The sequence below is a fragment of the Astyanax mexicanus genome, chromosome 23 (assembly GCF_023375975.1).
Source record: "Astyanax mexicanus isolate ESR-SI-001 chromosome 23, AstMex3_surface, whole genome shotgun sequence".
NCBI lineage: Eukaryota > Metazoa > Chordata > Actinopteri > Characiformes > Acestrorhamphidae > Astyanax > Astyanax mexicanus.
The window spans coordinates 2,025,376-2,051,345 of NC_064430.1; the positions used below are offsets into that span (position 1 = coordinate 2,025,376).

At 40.2% G+C, this 25,970-nt stretch overlaps 1 protein-coding gene and 1 long non-coding RNA gene across 7 annotated transcripts in view; both read left to right on the forward strand.

The window, feature by feature from the left end:
• Window positions 1–25,970, forward strand: part of mtss1lb (MTSS I-BAR domain containing 2b) — a 131,774-nt gene that overhangs the window by 30,153 nt on the left and 75,651 nt on the right. The window lies entirely within an intron of this gene.
• Window positions 24,186–25,737, forward strand: LOC125787158 (uncharacterized). Its single transcript, XR_007429099.1, has 3 exons — window positions 24,186–24,581; window positions 24,623–24,664; window positions 24,769–25,737. It is a non-coding gene; the product is annotated as an uncharacterized LOC125787158 (long non-coding RNA).

Here is a 25,970-nt window from a genome sequence, read left to right on the forward strand (position 1 = left end):
CCACTACCAGATCAGGAGAATCTCTCACTATCTTTAATAAACTCCTGAAGACAGAGCTCTTCAAAGAGTACTTACTCTCCTAACACCTCTAACTAACTACCTTCTACTACCAGATCAGGAGAATCTCTCACTATCTTTAATAAACTCCTGAAGACAGAGCTCTTCAAAGAGCACTTACTCTCCTAACACCTCTAACTAACTACCTTCTACTACCAGATCAGGAGAATCTCTCACTATCTTTAATAAACTCCTGAAGACAGAGCTCTTCAAAGAGCACTTACTCTCCTAACACCTCTAACTAACTACCTTCTACTACCAGATCAGGAGAATCTCTCACTATCTTTAATAAACTCCTGAAGACAGAGCTCTTCAAAGAGCACTTACTCTCCTAACACCTCTAACACACTAACTACTTCTAACCCCATTTCCTTCTTCCCCTCCTTCACTCCTCTATCCTATTATTTCCCTTTGACCTCCTTTAAGCCCTATCTAAAAACGGGTTATCTAAATTCCTATTACTTTTGTACTTCATTATTGTAAGTCGCTTTGGACAAAAGCGTCTGCCAAATGTAATGTAATGTAATGTAATGTAATGTAATGTAAAATAATCAGCCGATTAGTCAACTACTAAAATAGTCATAAGTCTATGTGTTTTAGAGAATTTATAAAGTATTGCTTTAAATAAATATGTCAATACTTCGATACTGTATATCAATTATTTTCCTCTAACCCTATTTATTAGTGTCTCATTTTTATGTTTCATGATTTGTTCAATATTTAGGACCTAATTTATGATAACAAAAGACAAAGAACACATCTGAGAGATAATGATAGTTAGGTATCTTTACCTTGCTCTACCTCACTCTGCTTTAACCACACTCTGCTTCCTGCCTTACTTTTTTTTAGCGAAGATTTTATAGTCTAGATTCATCATAGGAAGAAGTCTGTAGTCATTAATATCAGAGAAATCCCTTTTTATACCTGCCTTACCTCACTCTACCTCTCTCTACTTTTCCTGATAAACTGATATTAAACTGATACTGTGTTTTAGAGAATTGATAAAATATTGCTTAACAAAATATTGCAATGCTTCGATATATCAATATTTTCTTACACCCCTATTTATTAGTCCTAATTTGCGACAAGGAAAGACAAAGTAAGCCAAAATATACAGTACCAGTCAAAAGTTTGGGCACACCTCTTCGCATTCATTGTGTTTTCTTACTTTTTATGATTTTTGTTACATTGTAAATTTAATATTGAAGACTCTATTAAAGCTATACAGGAACAGAAAGGGTTAAAGAAACCAGCACATTTCTCTTTATAGACAGATCTGCAGACTTTAATCTCAGTGTCTTCATGAGGGAGAGTCACCTGGAATAGTTTTCTCAGCATCTTGAAGGAAGGAGTTCCTGGAGGTGCTGAACAATAGCTGCTGCTTTTCTTTCCTTCACGCTGTGAAGCTCCAGCTCATCCCAATTAAATCACCTCATCAAATCCCCATCTCAGTTCATCAGCTTTAGATCAGGGGATTAATGTGGAGGAATAACACTTTTTTACTCTTTACTACATAATTCCCTTATAATTCCCCTACGTGTCACTTAATTGATTTAATGACTTTGATATTAATCTACAATGTAGTAAATACATTAAATAACTGAATAAATTAAATTATATTAGTTAGTGGAGTCGTGAGAGGCCTGTCTGTCTGATCTGGAGGACAGACAGCTCAGGAATGACTGGCCTGGCTCCATGGTGGCTGTCTCCTCTCCCACTGAACAGTGGGTTTATAGAGGGAAGTGAGGTGATTGGTCGGCAGATCCTGTGATGTTGAGCTCAGGCGGCGGGCGGGGCTGGACTGGCAGGACTGGCGCAGATGCCGCCCGCGTCGTGATGCCCCCAGATCTGCATACAGCCGGAGTTCACAGCTGATCTGCTGAATGTAGGTCAGAGACTCTCGTCCTCAAAGAATAAACTGTAAATAAATAAACCTTCAGTTCAATCATGCAGAAATAAACTCATTAAATATACACTATATTACCATAAATCTACTTTTCTGGGAGGGCTTTCCACAAGGTTTAGGAGTGTGTTTATGGGGATTTTTGACCATTCTTTTAGAAGCACCATAATAATAATTATCCCCCCTCCACCAAACTTTTGGCACAACGCCAAACCCAGACTCATCCATCGGATCGAAAGAGAGGGAGACGCATGAACCGAACCATCGTATGGTTTGTTCTGAGATCTCCTGTTACTCCATGCTTACTACACCATGTTTAACAGCAGTTAAATTTGCTTTAGCTCAGCTTATGTCAACAGGACACTGCCCAGTGGATGATGCCCACAGGACGATGTCTATAGTATGCTGCTTACACCACAGGGCTATTCCTATAGGACGAGGCCTTAAGTATGCTGCCCACAGGACACTGACCACAGGGCTATTCCTATAGGACGAGGCCTTAAGTATGCTGCCCACAGGACACTGACCACAGGACTATTCCTATAGGACGATGCCTTAAGTATGCTGCCCACAGGACGATGCACACAGGACAAGGCATGTAGTATATTACCCACGGGATGCTGCCCACAGTATGTTGCATATAGTATGCCATCAACAGGACATTGCCCACGGGATGATGTCTATAGTATGATGCTCACAGGACCCTGCCCACAGGACGATGCCTATAGGATGCTGCCCTAGGTTGATGCCTATAGAATGCTGCTCACAGAACACTGCACACAGGACAGTGCCTATAGTATATCACACACAGGACTCTGCCCACAGGGAGCTGTCCACTGGACAATGTCTATAGGACGATGCCTAGAATGTGCTTCCCACAGGACACTACCCACAGGACTGTTCCTATAGTATGCTGCCCACAGAACGCTGCCCACAGGAAATTGACCACAGGATGCTTCCCACAGTATGCTGCCCACAGGACACTGCCCTCAGTACACTGGCCACAGTCTATAGTATGCTGCCCACAGGACACCTAGTCCTGACCTAGACTCGATCCTTTTCTCAGTGTTCAGCTGTATAGATCTGTAAAAAAGCGTAAAGGCAGAATAGCAATGAACCATATCGTCACGGAAACAACAAACACACACAAACACAAAACACACACACACAACACACACATGCAGATTGCAGGCCCTCTCAGCGGGGGTCTGCTGTGGCGAGGAAGGAAATGAACGCTTCCTGTCAGTAACTGCCTTTAATCTGCTTCTCATTTGCTGTCGTTTTACTGCTCTTCCTTCGCCTCTATCCCTCCTTCCGTTACTCTTCCTCCTCCTCTGTTCCTCTCGTTCACTGCTCTGCTCTTCAGGCCTGGTGTTCTGCTGGTGAACTGCAGGAATGCTGGGGTTGCTGTGGCTGAGCTGGAGTAGAGCTGCTGAGTTTAATTTGCCTGGACAGACATCAACGGTCAGACGTTCATTGCTATCTTGGCAATACAAGCGCACACCATGTTCACCAACTTAAATTTTACATCAACAATAAACAGAGTAGTAAATAAAATAACATTGCTGTTCCCGTAAATGAGCTGCTGGAGCTCCTTCACAGCGTCAACCAGCAGCTCAGTTTCCTCTGCTGAGAAGAGTTTGTTGGACACGTCCAGGTAGCTGCACCGTTACAATAGCAATCCACCAAAGTCAGAGCTCACCTGGTTCTACTCTTAAAGAGAATGATGATCAAGAGACACTCTGATTAGTTTATTTCACGTTACGCCCAAAATTAATCACACCCATGATTAATTTAGAGAATTAGTAGATTAGTGTCTTTTTGCTTTGCATTTTGAGCCACGCAAGGTGTACTTTACCTGTCGTTACGATAGCAAAGACACACTGACACGCCCATAATCAAGCTGCACAGGTTGTACGGTGCACAGTAGATGACTCGTCTATAGATCACTAAAATATGTGAAGTTAATATGTGAAGTTCAACATTAAGTAGTCTTAAAATTTTTCTTAAACATTTTCTCAGCTTTTTCATTTTTACAGGTTTTTCTCCGGTATCCCCAGAGTTCACAGCTGTGCCGGGTGTGATTATTAAAGTGCCGGGTCTGGCACAAACAGCCTGGCACGGCGACGCTCGTAAAGGGAGAGCATGCAAATGTGTGGCAGGCATTGCAAACCCTCCGCCCGCCACTTTACTGCCCGATCGCAGCCGCCGTAATGAACGCCATAAATCTGATTTATACACCAGGGGGCAAAATGGCTTCCCTACACTCTCACACAACGGGAAACATGTCCGCCAGCTCAGCAACTGCCACACTGGGGCAGGTAGTATTTTTGTCTGGAATGTGTGTGTGTGTGTGTGTGTGTGTGTGGGCTGTTTGGGGGGGGGGGGGGGGGGTTAATGCTTCTCCAGATGTGAGGGGAATAGTGGTGTCTGCAGTTTGGTGTTACTGTTCACGTGGACGTGTTAGAAAACAAGAGCTGAATAGATCCGAGGGGGTGGGGATGGGCGACCAATGGCTACGTTTACACAGCAGGTAAATGTGGCTCAATCTGTGATACAGGTGTGCTACCTGTGTGGCAGTGTGAACAGTAATAATCACACAGAATTTAAGTCACTTAATCATGTAGTATTAAAGTCTGATACATTGCCGATTATATTTGCGGCAATAAACTAAAAAAATGAACAATAGTAGTGAGTAAGGGTTTAAGCAGTGGGATAGTGAGATAACCTACATTACTAGTCAATAGTTTGTACACTTAATTTGACTTAAATTCAGTGTTTTTTCATTGTAGGTTAATGCTAAAGTGATTTATCAGATTATGAAGGAACACATAAGGAATCATGTAGTAACTTAAAAACAGTGTTAAACAAACCAAACAAAATACTCTGTGAAGAAGCATTTAGGTGCTCTTATATGGTGAGCAGTTAATTTTAACCAACTTTGTCTCTTGATGAGTGCCGGTTTCATCATTATATTGTTTTTGATGCTCTTCGCAGAGACTGCACTTAAGGGTGCTTTCAAAGTTCTTGAAAATTTATTTAGCTGAGTAGTTGTTGCTTCTCATAATCTGGATTAGAACATTACTCAAATATTCACTATTCACTGTATACCTGTAACTCTACCTCTTCACTACTTTACAACTGATGATAACATTGTCCAAAAGCAGTGTGTAAGACTGGCGGAGGAGAACATGATGCCAAGATGCATGAAAACTGTTATTAAAAACCACCAGGATTATTACACCAAATACTGATTATTTCTGAACTCTTAAAACTTTATGAATATGAACTTGATTTCTTTGGATTATTTGAGATCTGAAAGCTCTGCATCTTTTCTCATTTTCTGTAAATAAATGCTCTAAATGAGAATATTTGTATTTGGAATTTGAGGGAAATGTTGTCTGTAGTTTATAGAATAAAACAACAATGTTCATTTTACTCAAACATAAACCTATAAATAGCAAAATCAGAGAAACTGATTCAGAAACTGAAGTGCTCTCTTCATTTTTTCCAAAACTATACATGTATACAGCTCTGGAATGTTTATCTTGGCATCATGTTCTCCTCCACCAGTCTTACTCACTGCTTTTGGATAACTTTATGCTGCTTTACTCCTGGTGCAAAATTTCAAGCAGTTCATCTTCCTCTTGATTATATTATAGAGGTTTTCAATTTGGTAAAAACAAAGAAACTTAATTTCATGGTTCTGTGAGGTGGCCTGTATTGGGCTGTTTAGCAGCCTGATGGCCTGATGGAAGAAGCTGTTACTGAACCGGCTGGTGCTCAATAAGTACGAGCTCACTGGGATCTTTTTACTAATTACAGCTGTAATAAAAGAGCATTTTATCTCCGTATTAAAGAGCGATCAGTGACAATTCACACTATTAAACACTAGTGTGTTGTGGTGCGTTTGTCTGTCTGTATGAAGTGTTTTATAATCTTTCAGTGTCTCTTTTTGCACTAAAGTGTTTATGGGTCCAGTGTTGTAAATGGACTGGTCCCAGTACAGATCCCCACCATTATACTGGTCTCCTCTCTGCTGGAATAAGAAGCTCATTGTTGATTGGAGAGTCCGGCTGAGACTGAATTAATGCGCTGCTGGCTGTTCGGCTTCTAATAGAGGAAGTTTAGAGTGTCGCTCAGAGTCCCGCCGCTGACTTGTGGAAACGCAGGGAGGAACTGTAGGGAAGGAAGGAGGGAGGGGCGAGAGAGGGAGGGAGTGAATGAGTAAATGAAAGAAAGAGAGAGAGAGAGAGAGAGAGAACAGAACATTCTGTCAACTGGTGTCAAGGTCGGCCAGAGACCCAATACATTATTATTAGTCATTATCAGAACACAGTGACTTTTTTACCCTTAAAAATGTCAAAAATGGGTTTAAACGTTTATAAGACTTTAGACTAATCATTAAATCATAATTTCCAGCTTTATCACTTTTTTACATTTTAGCATGGAAATGTGTTTTTCACATTTTATTATTAGTTTTAGTCTAGTTTTAGTAATAATATGTGATATTATTTTGACATCATGTATTGCTAACTTATATTAAACAGATGTTCAAAACATATAAAACCAATACTAACTATAACTATTAACTATTAACTATTAATAACTATTTTATACTAAATTTTAATACCTTCCTTTGGCCTAGTTTTAATACATTTTGTTATAGATTTTGTCTTCAAATATTAATTTTAATATTTGTTTTTCTCATAAAAATAGGTAGTCAATGAATATATTTTAACCATAGTTTTCATTAACAAAATTTAAAACCAATGGTAACCTTTGTTCTGTTTCAAAGATTAATTTTTAAAATGTATTTTAATTAGGCTTCAACTTTACCTGTTTCGGCTCAGTATGAAGACAATATAAGAAATATTAAGTAAAATTTATATTTTTAGTTATTGCTGAACATGCAGCAAGAAGCGTCTTTAGTTCTTGTAAATTTGCATTCTTAAAGGGGCGGGGTTATCCCAAGATGACAGGGTGGACAGGGAATTTTTATTCAGATTTTTTATATAAATAGCTAAATTTACAAGTTAAGTGTCTAAATTATTAAATAAGAATGTCTTCAAAACTTTTAAGAAAATTTAATCACTTAATAATTATTTTTATAACTTAATTTTAGTGTCTACAATTGTATAAAATGTAGTAAAAGTTCCTTAAAGTGAAAGTTAACTGAATATGTTCTGTGTAATAAAGTGTAAATCATTGATAAATGTATTTTTTTATGTTAAACAGTTTTTTTATGCCATTTTTACAGTTTATACTATTTAAACTACACTGCGACACTAAAGACATGTTATATTAACCCTGACCCTGTGCACTCGCGCCGGAGTAACACTGAAGGAAATAAAAGCTCTTACTCAGCACGTCCGGCTCTCGCGCTCCCCTTCAACACTCCTTCATTACAGGCAGCAGGAGGCGGGGTTAATGCTGCTGGGTTGGTGTAGGTCTTCGGGTTGGCAGAGGGCTACTGACTCAGCTTTTTCCATGCTCCCCCCCCATCACTCCTCCCACCTGGTGAGCACCTGTTCCATCCGCAGAGAGTTTCTGTAGAGATCAGCACTTTGAAGCCACATTTACACAGCAGGTAAAAGTGGCCCAAAGCTGATGTTTGTTTCTGTCTGCTCACACTAGTTATTTAATCATTTTAAAAGACAAATAAGGATTATACTGTATTTTTAGTAGTGAATGATGATAAAATGATCAGGATGGAACTTTAGAAATTAAGGAAATTCTAAGTTCAACAGAGCTTCAGCCAGTATTTTATTACTACAACTGTTATGTAATGGAAATCTGCTACTCATTCCCTAACATAACACCACACCTGAGGTTGCCAGATTTAAAAACACAACAGCATTGCATGCATATGTTTTAGAATTGTATAAAAATTCTAACATTTTGGAGAGAAATACATCAAGTTGTTTTTAAAAATATTTGACAAATATTTACAACATTTACACAGCAGGTCAAAGTGGCCCAAATCTGATGTTTGTTTCTGTCTGTTCACACTATTTGTTTATTTTATAAGACAAATAAGGATTGTACTGTATTTTCAGTAGTAAATGATGATAAAATTATCAGGATAGGACTTTAGAAATTAAGGAATCATGCAAAGTTCAAGCTCCGTCATCTCTTGCCAGCAGAGCTTCAGCCAGTATTTTATTACTGCAACTGTGTGGTACATAATGAAAATCTGCTACTCATTCCCCAACATTACACAACACCTGAGGTTGCCAGGTTTAAAAACACAGCAGCAGAGCTGCATATGTTTTAGAATTGTATAAAAATAAGGATTAGACTAATAAGGATTATACTGTATTTTCAGTAGTAAATAAAAATAAAATGATTGCATTTAGGGAAACGTGCAAAGTGGACAAGCTCCATCATCTCTTGCCAGCAGAGCTTAAGCCAGTATTTTATTACTACAACTGTGTGGTACATAATGGAAATCTGCTACTCATTCCCCAACATTACGCCACACCTGAGGTTGCCAGGTTTAAAAACAAAACAGAAGAGCTGCAGCTATGGAAGCTAGCTAAGCAAACTTTAGCTGCTACACTAAAGCCTAAAATGTGTCAGTATTTGAAACTGGACTGAAAAGTTCACACTGTAAAGAGCAGCGTTTCACGTTAAGTTTTGGTTTCATCTTCTCCAGCCTCGCAACCTGTAAAGAGCCACATATGTCCAAGCCCACTGCTTTAGTTTGTGTCTTTAGTTTCTTTTAACTACTTTTAATTAAAATTAAAAGTTTAATTTTATTAGAAATACTAAACAATCCTAGGGAAAAAAAAGAATTAAGGAGGTGTGCACCAGGAAGGGACCAGAAGGTCCAGTAGAATGTAATGTACATAATTCGGCTGGTAATTTTCTCAGGGGAGGAGGGAAAAATATGTAAAAGACTTATTCGGCAGATCTGGATGGAAATCAAACTCCATTTTTTGAAGAGGAATTGGACTACTCATGTTAAATAAAAGGAATGTATCTGATTAGAATGTATCACACGTTTGGAAGAGGGACCTCTGTATTATATTAGATGATGATAATAACTATATTTACAGGAAAATATTTCCCAGAGGTACATCTGTTATTATTAAAAAACAAAATTTTATTTTTGAACATCTATATTTAATTAATTCAATAACATACAGCAAAAGGTATCAATACAACATACATAATGTATAATTTTTTTTCCTCCAAAAAAAATCTAAATTGTCCATAAGTGTCCGTTATTCATTTTTGAAATCCACAAATCCACAAAAAATTATGTCAAAAAAAAAAAAAATTGACATCAGTCTGGAAAATACTGGACGATCTCCGATTCTTTCTTTTGTATCATTTCTGTATTTAATTTTATTTTGCCCTGTCTTACTCTTATTTTTTATTTAAGAATTTTTATCTATTTCAGTTTTTAATACAACTGTAATGTTTGTAAAATTTAATAAACATATAATTACAGAATGTATTACATGATTTATACATATGATTTATTCAGTTGAACATCTCAGTATCGAGTTCTAGATCTGGATTTTGGTCTTTGGTCGTGTTTTTGTTGGTGATGCTCTCAGAAAACTGGGTTATGGTTATTAACGGTTCATCAGGGTGATGTTTTCCAAAATCCATGATGAACCTCCTCATAATTACAAACTACTCGTAATGAAGACCACCCATCATTTCAGTTTCATGCTCTGCAGAAGTGAAGCAGTAAACAGCCTCGGCTCTCGCTCTCTTGGCAGTGATTTGGTAAACACTTAGTGCCAAACATCCCCAATCGTTAATTAGAGGAGAGGAATGTCGATTTCCATTACAGACGGCCTCTATTGTGACCTTTGGGTTCACATTGCCGAGAGAGGACGTGTTTTTTATCTGTCTTTGTTCTTGATGAGCATCTTCAATAGTTATTTTTGTTGTTGTTGTTCTTCATGTGTCTCATGATGTACCAGGTGCTAATTCAAGAAATACCAAAGTTTCTATCTATCTATCTATCTATCTATCTATCTATCTATCTATCTATCTATCTATCTATCTATCTATCTATCTATCTATCTATCTATCTATCTATCTATCTATCTATCTATCTATCTATCTATCTATCTATCTATCTATCTATCTATCCTACCCAAATACACAACCACCCACCCACCCAAATACCCACCCACCCACCCACCCACCCAAATACCCACCCACCCACCCACCCACCCAAATACCCACCCATCCACCCACCCAACTACCCACCCAAATACCCACCCACCGACAGACCTACCTACCTGGTTGAGAAGAAATGGTCCAAAACTGGAAATCGATTGATGCATTAGATGATAAATTGTTCAATTTCGTAGATACTCCTTTTATTCAGGCAATAAAACCCATGCTTAAAGTAAATTTCTTTGTCTGGGGTCTACCTTCTATTCCATAAATATAGGAAGGCCCACACCTGTATCAGTCGTGAGGTGATATCTTGTGAGTGAGGTTGATTTGAACCCTGATCTGTGTGGTCATTGTAAGTGGCAAGTCTTTTAACTTGCAATTTTTGAGGCTGGTAACTCTGATGAACGTATCCTGTACATCAGAGGAAACTCGTGCTCTTTTTTTCCTGGTCATGATGTCCTGATGAGTGCCAGTTTCATCATCACAATGTTTTAATGACCTTTGTGGTGACTGCACTGGAGGATACTTTCAAATTTCTTGAAATTCTTATTTTTTTGGATTGACTGACCTTCATTTTTTCCTTAAAGTTACTTTTTTATTTAGTTGAGTAGTTGTTGCTTCTTATAACCTGCATTAGAACTTTACTCAAATATTCACTATTCACTGTATACCTGTAACTCTACCTCTTCACTACTTTACTTTAACTGATGCTCTCAAACACTTTATTAAGATACAAGAAATTCAAATAATTAACTCTAGATGAGTTCAGCACAGCTGTTAACTGAAAGCCTGAATTCCAGGTGACTCTACCTCATAAATCTGACTGAATAAATCTATCCAAGATGTGCTATACTGATCATCAAAGAAAGAGGTGCTACTTCCTGAAGAATGCAAAATGTAAAACATATTCTGTTTTGTTTGCAGGAAAACTAGATAACCAGAATGAAACTAAAGGATTGGATTGGATGAACTGTTTGATTTGTATTCAGGAAAATGCTGATTTTAAAATGAAGTTTGGGAAAGAGCCAATTTAATGACTGTTATTCATTATGTTTTTAAAGTTGCAGATTTACTTACATTTTTAAAACAATTTTTATTACAATTACAATTAGAATTTGGAACCTTTTTACGTATGTAGTGTTTGAATATGAATCTTCAAGATTTAGGTGTGTAATATCATGCAGAAAGTTGACAAAAATGCTGTCCAGGGTTTAACACTTTTATTCGTTTATTAAATAATTCCATAGTTTGGATGAAGAAAAATGAAGACCACTCTTCCCCATTCTCCCTTTATCATAATAATAAATATGGCCATCCTCTGATGCCCGGCGGGGGTTGCCTGTTCCTCACCGTGAGCTTTATATCAGCGGTCCCGGGAACGGCGGATTCCTGTTAGAATATGAAGAAGCCGAGGCTCTTTTATCTTCCTGCTGATGAAATATTAACGCAGGTTTGGATTGCAGAATCATAGCGCTAATTAAGATGTCTGCCTCTGTAGCCCCTCCAGCGTTCCCCCCCCCGAGAGCCGGGGAACGGCGCTCCGGACCGGAGCTGGAGGAGGTTTCAGGAACTCTGGGAAAGACTGGGGTCCCTGTAGGTAGAGAGCGTGCGGCTGCTGGAGAGGCTCGGAATACCTGAACCAGCCGAAAGTGCTGATGAGGGGAATAAGCATTGTGTGTGTGTGTGTTTCTGTATGTGTGTGTGTGTGTGAGTGTGTGTGTGTGTGAGTGTATATATTATTTCCTTTTCTGTTTCCATCCCACAAATATGATGATGGAGGTGGACGATGTTGCAGCATTAGATCTGCTTCCTTTTGGAAAATCTGATACAAAACACAGCAAACAATCCAGAGTTATTGAGGTGTTTGTAGGTGGGGGAGGGTTGCTGTGTTTCAGGGTGGTTGAGGGTGCTGGTTGGTGTGGTGTTTCAGGGTGGATGAGGGTGTTTAAGGGCAATCGAAGGTGGGGGGTTGCTGTGGTGTTTCAGGGTGTTGAGAGTGGGAAGTTGCTGTGGTTCTTGAGGGTGGTTAAGGGCGATTGAAGGTGGGGGTTGCTGTGGTGTTTCAGGGTGGCTGAGGGTGGGGAGTTGCTGTGGTGCTTGAGGGTGGATGAGGGTGTTTAAGGGCAATCGAAGGTGAGGGTTGCTGTGGTGTTTCAGGGTGATTGAGGGTATGGGATTGTGGTGTTCAAGAGAGGTTGAGGGAGTTGCTGTGGAATCTACAGCAGTAAGGACTGGTGGGTGTTTAGGAATGATGAGTGTTTGGGAATCTACAGCAGTAAAGAATGATGAGTGTTTTGGAATGAAAAGTGTTTAGGAATGATAAGTGTTTAGGAATGATGCGTGTTTGGGAATGATGAGTGTTTGGGAATCTGCAGCAGTAAGGAATGATGAGTGTTTGGGAATGATGCGTTTTTAGGAATAATGAGTGTTTAGGAATGATGCGTGTTTGGGAATGATGAGTGTTTGGGAATCTGCAGCAGTAAGGAATGATGAGTGTTTGGGAATGATGCGTGTTTAGGAATGATGCGTGTTTGGGAATGATGAGTGTTTGGGAATCTGCAGCAGTAAGGAATGATGAGTGTTTGGGAATGATGCGTGTTTAGGAATTATGGGTGTTTGGCAATGATGAGTGTTTGGGAATCTGCAGCAGTAAGGAATGATGGGTGTTTGGGAAAGATGAGTGAGAATCTGAAGCAGTAATGAATGATGAGTGTTTGGGAATGATGAGTGTTTGGTAATCTGCAGCAGTAAGAAATGATGGGTGTTTGGGAATCTGATACGTCACTCCGGATCACTGGGCTCGGTAATAGAGCGTTAGATCCTCCACAGCGGAACCTCATTCAGGTAGACACGGCACCAGCCTGCCAATCAGCTTAACGCACCAGGAGGCGGATCTCGGCCCTGTTGCTTAGCAACAGTGACAGAGGTGCCCTGGCAGCTTGTATGTAGTGTTGCTAGGCGACTGGGAAAAATGTCAGTGTCAGTGTCGGTGTTTGGCGAGTAGCGGATAGTGACGTGGTGCAGCGGATGAGTGTGTTCCGGAATTCTGAGGCCTCGCCGTGTCGTCTGGAATCCAGATCCTGATCCGGATCTGTTTTAGTATAATCTGAATTAACTGGATCTGAACTGGATCTTTCAGAATGTTGTTTTTAATGTGGCATGTTTTGATATTAAGTGAGTAAATATGTACTCAGCCTCCTTTTACCTCACTCTACCACATGCTACCTTCACTCTATTTCACTCTACCTCACTCTTCCTCACTCTCCTTTACTTCACTCTACTTCACTCTTCTTTGCTCTATGTCACTCTACCTCACTCTTCCTCACTGTACTTCACTCTTCTTCACTCTACCTCACTCTACTTCTCTCTACTTTACTCTTCCTCACTCTACTTCACCCTTCCTCGCTTTGCTTCATTCTTCCTCACTCTACCTCACTCTACCTCACTCTACTTCATTCTTCCTCACTGTACATCACTCTACTTCACTCTACCTCACTCTACTTCATTCTTCCTCACTCTACATAACTCTACTTCACTCTACCTCACTCTACTTCATTCTACCTCACTCTACTTCACCCTTCCTTGCTCTACTTCACTCTTTCTCACTCTACTTTACTCTACCTTACTCTACTTAATTCTTCCTCACTCTACCTCACTCTACTTCACTCTACCTCACTTAACCTCACCCTACCTCACTCTACTTCACTCTACCTCACTCTACATCACTCTACCTCACTCTATATCACCCTTCCTCGCTCTACTTCATTCTTCCTTACTCTACCTCACTCTACTTCACTCTTTCTCACTCTACATCACTCTACCTCACTCTACTTCACCCTTCCTCACTCTACTTCATTCTTCCTCGCTTTGCTTCATTCTTCCTCACTCTACCTCACTCTACCTCACTCTACTTCATTCTTCCTCACTGTACATCACTCTACTTCACTCTACCTCACTCTACTTCATTCTTCCTCACTCTACTTCACCCTTCCTCGCTTTGCTTCATTCTTCCTCACTCTACCTCACTCTACTTCATTCTTCCTCACTCTACATCACTCTACTTCACTCTACCTCACTCTACTTCATTCTTCCTCACTCTACCTCACTCTACTTCTCTCTACTTTACCCTTCCTCACTCTACTTCACCCTTCCTCGCTTTGCTTCATTCTTCCTCACTCTACTTCACCCTTCCTCGCTTTGCTTCATTCTTCCTCACTCTACTTCACCCTTCCTCGCTTTGCTTCATTCTTCCTCACTCGACCTCACTCTACCTTACTCTACTTCATTCTTCCTCACTCTACATCACTCTACTTCACTCTACCTCACTCTACTTCATTCTTCCTCACTCTACATAACTCTACTTCACTCTACCTCACTCTACTTTACTCTACCTTACTCTACTTAATTCTTCCTCACTCTTCCTCACTCTACCTCACTTAACCTCACCCTACCTCACTCTACTTCACTCTACCTCACTCTACATCACTCTACCTCACTCTATATCACCCTTCCTCGCTCTACTTCATTCTTCCTTACTCTACCTCACTCTACTTCACTCTTTCTCACTCTACATCACTCTACCTCACTCTACTTCACTCTTTCTCACTCTACTTCACTCTTTCTCACTCTACCTCACTCTTCCTCACTCTACCTTCATTGTGCCATCACTCTACTTCACTCTATTTCACTATACCTCACTCTTCTATCCCTTTCCTCGCTCTACCTCCATTCTACCTCACTTTACCTCGCACTACATTCACATGAGCTTCACTCTTCCTCACTCTACCTCACTCTGTCTGACTCTTCCTCGCTGTACCTCGCTATACTTTGCTTTACTTCACTCTACCTTACTCTACTTCACTCTTCCTTAACTCTACTTCGCTTTACCTCACTCTTTCTCACTATTTCACTTTAATTCACTCTACCTTCTCTCTACCCTCACTTTACCAAACACTGTCTCTCTCTTCCTTGCTCTACTTCACTCTTCCTCGCTCTGCCTCCAGCTTTATGTCACATGAGCACAGTCTGCAGTGTATTATTCACTAAATTACTACAGATTTTTCAACGTGTTTATTGTTAAAACTTATAGTGCCCTAATGCTGTGGGTCATTTTGTAATATTGTAGTGTCTTTACACACAAGCCCCTACACACACACACACACACACACACACACGGCTCTCATTAAGAAGAGAGACGACTTGGCCTTGGAGACGGAGGCCAGCTTGTGCTGCTTCCCACGTACTCGCTGCTGCCTACCCACACAAAGAGAGCCTGTGACATAAGGAAGTGTCCTCTCACACAGAGAGAGAGAGAGAGAGAGAGGGACAGAAGAAGAGAGAGAGAGAGAAAGAGAGAGAGAGAGAGAGAGAGAGAGGCTCATAGATGAACATTGTGGCTGGAGCTTAATTAAAGACAATAATGTTGTTTTTGTTGCACATTTCCAAAAACAAAGGGGCGAATCAGGGAGCTGGACATGGCCTAGATACTCCACACTGAGAGAGAGAGAGAGAGAGAGAGAGAGAGAGAGAGAGAGAGAGAGAAAGAAAGAGAGGGAGAGAGAGAGAGAGAGAGAGAGACATGGTGTGAAGAACTCTGGGAATCTTGCACAACTTGTGTTTAGCAGTCTATCTTTGTATGCTTTTGTATAAGTGCTGTTCATGCGGAAGTTTGAATCTCAAAATGTCATTTTTACATCAGTTTCTGAATCAGTTTCTCTGATTTTTCTATCTATAGGTTTATGTTTGAGTAAAATGAACATTGTTGTTTTATTCTATAAACTACAGACAACATTTCTCCCAAATTCCAAATAAAAATATTCTCATTTAGAGCATTTATTTACAGAAAATGAGAAATGACTGAAATAACAAAAAAAAAGATGCAGAGCTTTCAGACCTCAAATAATGCAAAGAAAACAAGTTCATATTCATAAGGTTTTAAGAGTTCAGAAATAATCAATATTTGGTGGAATAACCCTGGTTGGTTTTTAATCACAGTTTTTTTCATGCATCTTGGCATCATGTTCTCCTCCTCCACCAGTCTTACACACTGCTTTTGGATAACTTTATGCTGCTTTACTCCTGGTGCAAAAATTCAAGCAGTTCAGCTCAAAACTCAGCATTTAACAGCTCTCCAGATAAGTACCGTTAAATTATCTCCATGTTAGGAAGTAAGTGGGGCTTTGGCCTTGCTTTTGTTTAATGTTCTCTCCTGAGACTAAAATAATAAAACGCTGTGGACCAATCAGATCGCAGCACAGCTTAGTGTAGTCTAGTCCTGTAGAGAATAGCTCAGACCTTTATCCTGGGAATACTCTGTTACTGCTCAGCCTCCACTACTGCAGTGTGTGTGTGTATAGTGTGTGTGTGTGTGTGTGTGTGTGTATATAGTGTGTGTGTGTGTGTGTGTATTCAGACAGGGCCGGGCGGGGTGGGGTTGGAGGTAATCCTCACTATTAAGTGTTAGTAATCAGGCGTGTTCTCCTGCTGCTACTGCTGCTGGCTCAGCTACTGCTATCATCACACGTCCTATTAACCATGCACTGCTCTCGCGCTCTCTCTCTCTCTCTCTCTCTCTCTTTTTAACACTTTCATTCTCATTCTTTCTCTCTCACTCTCTGTCTCACATTCAATCTCTATCTTTCTCTCGCTGTCTCTGTGTCGCTTTCTCTATCTATCTCTTTCGCTCTTTCTGGATGTCAATTTCTCTATCTCTCTCTTGCTCTTTCTGAATCTCTTTCTCTCACACCTTCTAAATGTTGCTTTCTCCATCTCTCTCGCGATTTCTCTGTCACTTTCTCTATCTTTCTCTCACGCTTTGTCACTTTCTCTATCTCTCTCTCTCACTTTCTTCTTGTCGTTTTCTGTTTGTCGCTTTCTCTATCTCTCTCTCACACCTTCTAGATGTTGCTTTCTCTAACTCTCTCGCAATTTCTCCGTCACTTTCTCTATCTCTCTCTTACTCTTTGTCACTTTCTCTATCTCTCTCTCACACTTCTTTTCGCTTTCTGTTTGTCGCTTTCTCTATTTCTCTCTCACACTTTCTAGATGTTGCTTTCTCTAACTCTCGCGATTTCTCCGTCGCTTTCTTTATATTTCTCTCATGCTTTGTCACTTTCTCTATCTCTCTCTCTCCCTTTCTCCTTGTCGCTTTCTGTATGTCGCTTTCTCTATCTCTTTCGCTCACTTTCTGTTTGTCACTCTCTCTGTCTTTCTCACACTTTCTCTTGGTCGCTTTCTCTAACTCTCGCGCTTTCTGTGTGTCACTTTCTGTGTGTCACTTTCTCTATCTGTTTCTGAATGTTGCTTTCTCTATCTCTCTCGCGCTTTCTCTTTGTGACTTTCTCTTTCTCTCTCACACACACTTTCTCTTTGTTGCTTTCTGTATGTCACTTTTTCTGTCTCTCTCTCACACTCTCTGTATGTTGCTTACTTTATCTTCCTCTCGCGCTTTCACTTTATCACTTTCTCTACCTCTCTTTCACACTCTCTCTATGTCGCTTTCTCTATCTCTCTCTCGCACTTTCTCTTTGTCACTTTCTGTATGTTGCTTTTCTCTAAATGTCTCTTGTCCTTTGTCAATGTCTCGTTCTCTCTCTATCTCTCTTTCTCTCTCTTGCTTTCTCGGTCACTATCTGTATTTCTCTCTTTCCCTATCTCTCTCTCACTCTCTCTTTCACTTTCTCTTTGCCACTGTCTCTCTCTTTTTTCTGTAACTCTCTCTATCTCTATCTCTCTCTTGGATAGGGCTGTATTTGCTCAGATGCAGTTGAACTATGTACAACCCTGTTATTTTGGCTCGGTGCTAATCTATGTCACCTATGCAGCCCACAGTAGCATAGCTTAGCCTAGCCTAGCATAGCATGTCTTAGCCTAGCATAGCATAGATTCGTACTATATCCAGAACAACTACAATCACACCTTCTTCAGGTCTTAGCTGATGGTTTTGCAGTGGATGGGACATTCCATTTCTGAAGTGTGTGTGTTGTTGTGTATTTAACGTTCCCCCCATGCAGTGTTGCTTAGCTTTCTGAAGACATGGCAAAAGTCATGGGACACTATACTAGTTCCTGTACATGTGGGGTGTGGTATATTAGTATATTATACCGTTATAAATAAGGTATAAAGGCCAATTAAGGACAACTTTAACAACCTCTCTCTTTCTCTTTCTCTCTCTCTCTCTCTCTCTCTCTCTCTTTCTCTTTCTCTTTCTCTCTCTCTCTCTCTCTCTGTCTCTCTCTCTCTGTCTCTCTCTCTTTGTCTGTCTCTCTCTCTCTCTCTTTGTCTCTCTCTCTCTCTCTCTCTCTCTGTCTCTCTGCTGTTTAGTGTCTGCAGCGTGGTGCAGACGCAGACGGAGTGTGACAGCGCAGACTCTTTAATCTTTCTGCTCTTTGTCTGCTCTGCTCTCTTTGTTCCTCTCTCACTTTCCCTTCATTCCTCTACATCTGTGACACTGTGGTGGTGCCCTCATTTCATCCACCATTATTTACACACACACACACACACACACAGATCCCCTGATACAGTCACAGAAGCCGGTAGTGCCAGTCGTCCTTCAGTGTGTCCCGTGCTGTAAACTACAGGGTCACCAGGAAATTCCAGCCCATATATAACCCAAAATACACTAAATTAGGATGATCTCTAGATGGATGGAGGGATGGATAGATATACAGATAGATTGATAAATAGATTGATGAATGGATAAACAGATGGGTAGATGGGTAGATGTACAGGCGGTCAGACAGATGGATGAGCGGACGGACAGATGGATAATACATAGATAGATGACAGATGGATAGATGGATGAACGGACGGGCGGTCGGCCGGATGTATGTATGTATGTATGTATAGATAGATGTACAGGTAGATGGTTGGATGGCTAGATGAATGGATAGATGTGTATATACAGATGCATGGATAGATAGTGGAGAAATGGATGGATAGCTATACATATAGATGGAATAGATGGATAGATTGACAGATGAATGGATGGCTGGATGCATAGAGTTATAGATATATAGATATATTGATAAATAGATTGATGAATGGATGAACAGATAGATAGATAGATAGATAGATAGATAGATAGATAGATAGATAGATAGATAGATAGATAGATAGATAGATAGATAGACGAATGATCTACAGATAGATATGTGGATAGATGTACACAGGGGTGGATGGATGAATAGATAAATTAAGAAATAGATGGATGATAGATAGATGCATAAATGGATGGATGGATAGCTGTACATATAAATGGATAGATGGATGGCTAGCTGGCTGGCTGTATGGTTGGATAGGTAAATGAATGGGTGGCTGGATGGACAGGTAGGTGTACATTTTGGATGGATGGATGGATGGATGTATAGATGGATGTATAGATGCACATATAGATGGATATATGTACAGATAGGTGGATAGATAGATAGATGGTTGTGGCCCAAAAGTTATATTGTCTGTTTTAATGAGATCATCTTCTGAGATCATCTTGTGTAAACCCTTTAAAACTGAAAATAAAATTATATAAAATACCAGTAAGATTAATTTGGTACATTTTCTAGTTATTAATTCATAACATGAACTTGTAACCCTGTTAATATATATTATAAACTTGTAACTCCAGTAGTATATAATCGGAATCTGCAGATGTAATTCCTGGTGGATTAGAGTCTGGGAATAACGGGAATAATAGAGGAGGGATATGGTTACAGTGAAGTTATAGATGTGAGATATTTTTACCCAGAAACTTCTTCAGATTTCATTCTGTTCTGCTGCTGCTGTTTACTGTGTTCCAGTCTCATCTTCTCCGTCTTTTGTTCTTTAATACTCTCTCTCTCTCTCTCTCTCTCTCTTTCTCTCTCTATTTTCTCTCTCCTTCTCTCTCCCTCGAGCGAAGCTTCTTTATTTATAGTGTCTTTATCTCCTTCGCTGGGAAACGACTCGCTGTTTTCTCTTAGTTCTATTCTTTTTCCCTCCCTCGCTCCACCTCGTTCTCTCGTCCTCTTTTTTTTCCTGTCTCTCTCTCACCCTCTTCTTGACCTCCCACACTTCTCTCCTCCCTCCGTTTCCACCCGGACAGAGTGTTTAGAAGGTCTGGGTCTGGGTTGTTTGTTTTTTTGGGTTTGTTGGCCCGTGTTACTGGTCTTACACTCCCACACTAATTTTACAGAGTTAGAAAGTTAGCATGCTAATTGAGAATACTAAATTATTATTAAATTAAGTACAGCTAGTATCTACACCAGCTACTGGCTTCAGTGCATTAGCATGCTGGCTACAGGCCTCATCCAACATCACTACTGCTTCATTAGCACACTGACTACACGCCTCCGCCCACTGTGCTACTGTTCCATTGGCACATTATGAGTCTTTTACCAATGGAACAGTTACATTCTGACAAATGCATGGATGGATAGATGGATGGATGGGTAGATGAACGGACAAAATTGATGTACACATAGATGGATGTATGGATGGACAACCATGGATTGATGGCTAGACGGTTGGACAAATAGAAGGATGGAAAGATTTATAAATGCATGGATGTATGGATGGATAGATAAATGGACGGGTAGACGTACACATAGATGGATGGATGTATGTATGTATGGATGGATCGACAACCAGATGGACTGTTGGATAGACGGTTGGACGAATGGATGAATGGAAGGATAGTAGGCATAAATGGTGGGATGGATGGATGGACAGATAGATATTGGATTAGATGGGTGGATAAATGTACAGATGGATGGCTGGATGGATAGATGGGTGGACAGACAGATGGATGTATGGATGAACGGATAGATATATAGTTTAGATGTACAGATAGATGTATACAGTATAGATGGATGGATGGATGGATGAATAGATGGACGGACAGAGAGATGTACTCTTAGATGAATGGATTGATGAACAACCAGATGGATTGATGGACAAATAGATGTATGCATGGACGGATGGATAGATGTATGCTTAGATGTTCAGATAGATAGATCGTATAGATGGATGGATGTACAAATAGATGTACACATAGATGGATGGACAGATGTTCAGATAGATGGACAGATAGATAGACGTATGAATAGATGTATGGATAGATGTAGGCTTATATAGATGAATAGATGTACGGATGGATGGATGGATGGACAGAGAGACCGATGGATGGATGGACGATTGGCTAGATGGATAGATGGACGGACGAACAGACCGATGGATTTTTAGAAGGACAGGTGTACACTTAGATGGATGGATATATGTACAGAGAGATGGATGGATGGATGGATGGATGCACAGATGGACAGAAAGGTGGAGCGCCTCCAACTAGTTACTGAAAGCAGCCAGCTAGGTTCGTCATTCCTGCAGTCGGCTAAATATGATTATTTAGCATCAATGAAGCGATAGAGTTAATTATTAAGAAAGGCCAGATTAGGGCCCCACAATTGCCATAAATCGGTCCTGTATATATGATCAGTTTGATTGATTGATTGATTATTAATTGGTGTAATAAACAAGCAGGGTTTTTTTTTAGAATTGTGTAGTTATTTTAGTCCTTTATTGTTTAAACTGTATTTATATTTTATTATTCTAAGTATTTATCTCTTTGTTTTATTGCTCTACATTTTAGCCTGTGAGCATATCCTTTTATTTCCAATTAATTTATTTTTTCTTAGTTAAATCTTGATTAAACATTGTTTGCTTGTTTTAATAATTAAAAAATAATTTTCAGTCCCTTTAATTTTTTATGTAAGCTCGGCTGCATTGAAAATGAGGGTTAACCTCAGTGTACTGTATTTATTGATTGATTGATTATATAGCTTATAATACATGCTGCTGCTCTTTTTTCCTGGTTAAATACACAGTTAACAGCAGTCTGTGTTTGTGGGGGTTTTCTGGTAGAGGTGTGTAGGTGGATTTATGTTTGATTTACTCTCTCAGAGAGCTGGAGACTGAGCGCGAGAGTGAGTGAGAGCGGATGGGAGGTGCGAGGGGTGCACCAGGGCACAGATTTCGGGCTCTTCAGGTTCTGCTAAAAGGCCTCCTTTGCTGTGCTCCTGGTCGGCTGCCATTGACCCGTCAGTGCTGAATGGTGGAACACGGGAAAGGTCAGGAGGGGCTCGGGGTTTTCAGGCCTGATGAAACGATTACGGAGCTCTGCTCTCCGGGATGCCGTTCCCACACTCGGCACACTGAGGCCGGCTGGGCTCGGGCCAGATGAGCCGCTATGAGTGCGCCGTTCTCAGGAACTCCCTCCATTTAACAGCGTGGAAAACAGGAGGATCTGGGGGCTTGTTTGGGCTGAGAAGTTCAGGGTGAAGATACTGATTTATAATACGAAAAACTAATAGTGAGTTAAAGGATTGTTAAAGGGCCCATCCACAATAACATCTTCTCATTATTTATTTTTTCTTTTTTCCTACATTGTAAATTAATAGTGAAGAGATCCATCAGATTATGAAGGAACACATAAGAAATCATGTAGTAACTTAAAAACAGTGTTAAAAACTAAATAAAATACTCTGCGAAAAAGCATTTAGATACTCTTATCTAGGGAGCTGTTAACTCTGATAAACTTATCCTGTACAACAGATGAAACTCTGGCTTTTCCTACACTGGGGCGGTCCTGATGAGTGCCAGTTCCATCATTATACATTATACGTTTTGCTGGTTTTTGCGGTGACTGCACTTGAGGATCCTTTTTTCAAAGTTCTTGAAATTCTTCTTAGTTGAGTACTTTTTGCTTCTCATAATATGGATTAGAAATTCAAGTAATTAACTCTTGATGAGTTCAGCACAGCTGTTAACTAAAAGCCTGAATTCCATGTAACTCTACCTCATAAAGCTGACTGAGAAAATCCAGCATAGCAAGTAGCAAGAGATGCTACTTCTATGTAGAATCTAAAATATATAAAAAATATTCTGATTTGTTTAAGATTTTTGTTTACTAAATAATTCCATATAGTCGCTGTCCAATGAAAAACAAGTATCTCCATTTTTGTCGATTTTTAGTATACTATATAATCTGAACAGACAAATTGTCCCTTACCCTGTGCCAAAATTTCTTGATGAACGGACCAATAGAAATACTTCAAAATGACCTGAAATAAACTCTTTTTACATTGACTTCTATTGAAAGTTTAGAAGGTTTTTTCTCTCTCCTGTAAATATTTTAAAATACTGAATTTAACGTGTGTATAAACTCCTGCACTGATTGGTGGCTGTTGTAAAAGAGGCGGAGTCTGACTTCACATGTATCTTGACTCTCATTCTCTTCCATATTGGGTGGGAAATGGGGGAAATTAGAAATAAATGTGGATTGTTGGGCTGAAACAGATATCGTTCTGTTTTTGTATAGATTATATAAAAATTAATTTCCTTTATATTTCCTCTCTTCAGTATTCCCATGTCGGATTCTTCTTCATTCTTCTCATTTCCTTTACAACAAGAACCGGAATAACGTCTACAGGATGCTCCCTATAGCCTTAAGAGCCTTGCTCAGTGCATAATCCCTCAGTGACCCCGGTACCCTGAGGATTTCCCACCCGATCAGCGGGTCAGAGGACCTCTGGGAAACCCCTGTGGAGGATCTGAATGTTGGGAATGTGTGGAGTTGTTTTGGGAGCTCAGTAATGAAGAGGATCGTACAGTAAACGATGCTGCAGGATGTTTTAATGACTCGCTCTGTCTGTTAGTTAAAATAAACCCTCGCAGGGCTGTGTGTCACAACAGGAAGCAATAAAGAGAAAATATGGTTCCAGATGAGGAAAGACCAGAGCTGAAGCTGTGAGGGGGGGCAGGGGGGGGGGGGGAATGCCAAGTGGAAATTGTATTAGGGCTGAAGAATTTGAGATTTTAGAGATTTGAGGCCTGTCATAATAATTATACTATTTACAATCGTACTTATCGTACAATAAAGGGAGATGACCTCAATAATATGTGATGCTTAAATATGCTAAATGACCAATCAGTGCTTTAATAACTGTGACTCCATACACACAGTGTGCAGTGACTGCAGTAGGTGAAGAAAAATGTATGTATTTCCAAAACGATGATTAATTACATTATGTTAGTGATGTTTAATGACCTTAATGACGTTTAGCACAATCATTTCTGGGACGATATATCATCCACAAAAAATCTTATTGTGACAGGTCTATAGAGAGCTGTAGAGCGAGGCAGTGTGAGATACAATGAGGTATAGTAAGGTAGAGAGATGTAGACTAAAGTTGAGAGATGTAGAGAGATGGTAGAATGAGATAAATATATAGTGGAATGAGTTAGAGTGAGGTAGAAAGAGGTAGAGTCAGGAAGAGTGAGGTAGAGAGATGGTAGAATGAGGTAGAGAGATGTAGAGTCAGGAATAGTGAGGTAGAGAGATGGTAGAATGAGGTAGAGTGAGGTAGAGAGAGGTAGAGAGATGTCGAGTCAGGAATAGTGAGGTAGAGAGATGGTAGAATGAGGTAGAGTGAGGTAGAGTGAGGTAGAGAGATGGTAGAATGAGGTAGAGAGGTGTAGAGTGAGGTAAAAAGATGGTAGAATGAGGTAGAGAGATGGTAGAATGAGGTAGAGTGAGGTAGAGAGATGGTAGAATGAGGTAGAGAGATGGTAGAATGAGGTAGAGTGAGGCAGAGAGATGGTAGAATGAGGTATAGAGATGGTAGAATGAGGTAGAGTGAGGCAGAGAGATGGTAGAAAGAGTTAGAGTGAGGTAGAGAGATGGTAGAATGAGGTAGAGTGAGGTAGAGAGATGGTAGAATGAGGTATAGAGATGGTAGAATGAGGTAGAGTGAGGCAGAGAGATGGTAGAAAGAGTTAGAGTGAGGTAGAGAGATTGTAAAAAAGAGTTAGAGTGAGGTAGAGAGATGGTAGAAAAAGTTAGAGTGAGGTAGAATGAAGTAGAGTGAGGTAGAGAGAGGTAGAGAGATGGTAGAATGAGGTAGAGAGATGTCGAGTCAGGAATAGTGAGGTAGAGAGATGGTAGAATGAGGTAGAGTGAGGTAGAGAGATGTAGAGTGAGGTAGAGAGATGTAGAGTGAGGTAAAAGATGGTAGAATGAGGTAGAGTGAGGTAGAGAGATTGTAGGAAGAGTTAGAGTGAGGTAGAGAGATGTAGAGTGAGGTAGAGTGAGGTAAAAAGATGGTAGAATGAGGTAGAGTAAGGTAGAGTGATGTAGACTAATGTAGAGTGAGGTAAAATGAGGTAGAGGCATGTAGAGTGAGGTAGAGAGATGGTAGAATGAGGTAGAGTGAGGTAGAGAGATGGTAGAAAGAGTTAGAGTGAGGTAGAGAGATGTAGAGTGAGGTAAAAAGATGGTAGAATGAGGTAGAGTGATGTAGAGAGATGTAGAGTGAGGTAAAATGAGGTACAGGCATGAAGAGTGAGGTAGAGAGATGTAGATTAAAGTAAAGTGAGGTGGAAAGATGGTAGAATGACCCTCATCCTACCTCACTCTACCTTGCTTTACCTTGTTCTACTCTGCTCTACCTCACTCTGCCTCCAGTCTAGTGAAGTCACATGACAACAGTCTGCAGTGTTAAGAGCTCCCCCTGTTGCTGCTCAGAGGTAATGCAGTTTGAGGTTTCTGGTATACTTATAATCGGATTATTGTGAAAACGTTTATTGCAGTAGTGCAAATTAAATTTATATTACACGCTTAGTTTATTTTATAATAGACAGTTTCTGGTGTGTGTGTGTGTGTGTGTGTGTGTGTGTGTGGGAAGATGCCTGGCAGGCTGCCGGTTGTAGGAACTGACTCTGGCAGTCTTCACTTCCTCTTATTCTCCAGAGCGGCGGGGTGTGAGTGCACTGGGTCAGACATCAGCTCACATCCATGTCAAACACACCCACATGTGTGTGATAAAGACAGACA